Source organism: Dysidea avara, chromosome 13, assembly GCF_963678975.1.
Source record: "Dysidea avara chromosome 13, odDysAvar1.4, whole genome shotgun sequence".
In the NCBI taxonomy this organism is placed as follows: domain Eukaryota; kingdom Metazoa; phylum Porifera; class Demospongiae; order Dictyoceratida; family Dysideidae; genus Dysidea; species Dysidea avara.
In genome coordinates, this window is record NC_089284.1 from 1 (window position 1) to 2,500 (window position 2,500).

Below are 2,500 nucleotides of genomic sequence, written 5' to 3' on the forward strand. Positions count from 1 at the left end.
CTATCGATCCTTTAGTCCTTACGAGTTTTAAGCTAGAGGTGTCAGAAAAGTTACCACAGGGATAACTGGCTTGTGGCAGCCAAGCGTTCATAGCGACGTTGCTTTTTGATCCTTCGATGTCGGCTCTTCCTATCATTGTGAAGCAGAATTCACCAAGCGTTGGATTGTTCACCCACCAATAGGGAACGTGAGCTGGGTTTAGACCGTCGTGAGACAGGTTAGTTTTACCCTACTGATGAAGCGTTGTTGCAATAGTAATTCAGCTCAGTACGAGAGGAACCGCTGATTCAGACATTTGGCATTTGCACCTGGTTGAACAGCCAATGGTGCGAAGCTACCATCTGCTGGATTATGACTGAACGCCTCTAAGTCAGAATCCACGCTAGAAAGCAACAATATCTACCCCGGGGGATTGTAGACGAATAAGAATAGGGGTGCAAGCCCCAGGCATCGCGAGCAAGGTGTCCGACGAGGGGAGAAGAGCCCCAAAGTCGGCCCGGGCAATCAAACTGGACGATCCCTTTGGATAAATCCTTTGTAGACGACTTAGAATGGAACGGGGTATTGTAAGCAGTAGAGTAGACTTGCTGCTACGATCTGCTGAGATTAAGCCTTCGTTCTAAGATTTGTGTGCAAGCTTGCCTTGTACACGCCACTTTAAAATGTCATACAGACGATGGGAATGAGATGGAAATTCATGTTGCAAACATGCAAAGTTCCTCGAGGACTTGTTGGAGTTTGGTGACCCAAATATGTTTCTGTAGTAAATTTGATGTAACATTGGACTTTACATTAATTTTTCAATGATGAATATTTCGGGAGCAAAGTTGATGCATCGTTGAACTTTTGAGCAACTTTTCCAACGACCAATCTTTTGGTCACCGAAACATGTTTCGGTAGTGAACTTGATACACCGTTGGAGTTTGATCGACTTTTCCAACAACCAATCTTTCGGTCACCGAAACATGTTTCGGCAGTGAACTGGTTACATATCGTTGGACTTTTCATCAACTTTTCCAACGACCAATCTGTTAGTCACCGAAACATGTTTCGTTAGTGAACTGGTGTTTCTGTAATAAACTGGATATATCGTTGGACTTTTGACCGATGACAAGCCTTTCGGTCACCAAAACATGTTTTGGTAGTGAACTGGTTATATAACGTTGGACTTTTCACCAACTTTTCCAACTAACAGTATTTCTATCACCAAAACATGTTTCGGTAGTGAACTTGATACACCGTTGGACTTTTGATCGACTTTTCCAACGACCAATCTTTTTGTCACCGAAACATGTTTCAGTAGTGAACTGGTTATATCGTTGGACCTTTCACCAACTTTTCCAACGAACAATCTTTTGGTCACCGAAACAAGTTTTGGTAGTGAACTGGTTATATCGTTGGACTTTTCACCGACTTTTCCAACGAACAATCTTTTGGTCACCGAAACAAGTTTTGGTAGTGAACTGGTTATATCGTTGGACTTTTCACCGACTTTTCCAACGAACAATCTTTTGGTCACCGAAACAAGTTTTGGTAGTGAACTGGATATATCATTGGACTTTTGAGCAACTTTTCCAACGACCACTCTTTTGGTCACCGAAACATGTTTCGGTAGTGAACTGGTTATAACGTTGGACTTTTCACCAACTTTTCCAACTAACAGTATTTCTATCACCAAAACATGTTTCACTAGTGAACTGGTTATATCGTTGGACTTTTGAGCAACTTTTCCAACGACCAATCTATTGGTCACCGAAACAAGTTTTGGTAGTGAACTGGTTATATCGTTGGACTTTTCACCAACTTTTCCAACGACCAATCTCTCGGTCACCAAAACATGTTTCGGTGGTGAACTTGATACACCGTTGGACTTTTGATCGACTTTTCCAACGACCAATCTTTTGGTCACCGAAACATGTTTCACTAGTGAACAGGTTATATCGTTGGACTTTTGAGCAACTTTTCCAACGACCAATCTTTTGGTCACCGAAACAAGTTTTGGTAGCGAACTGGTTATATCATTGGACTTTTCACCAACTTTTCCAAAGACCAATCTTTCGGTCACCGAAACATCTTTCGGTCACCGAAACATCTTTCGGTCACCGAAACATGTTTCGGTAGTGAACTTGATACACCGTTGGACTTTTGATCGACTTTTCCAACGACCAATCTTTCGGTCACCGAAACATGTTTCGGCAGCGAACTTGATACACTGTTGAACTTTTGACCAACTTTTCCAACAAACAATCTTTTGGTCACCGAAACAAGTTTTGGTAGTGAACTGGATATATCGTTGGACTTTTCACCAACTTTTCCAACGACAAGTCTTTCGGTCACCGAAATATATCTCGGTAGTAAAAGTTGATGTTTTCCAACCACAAATGTTCTGGGAGCAAAGTTAAGCTCTCGTAGCAATTTTCCAATGACAAATGTTTCGGGAGGAAACTTGATATATTGTTGGACTTTTGACAAAAAAATTTCAACCAACATTTTGGTCACA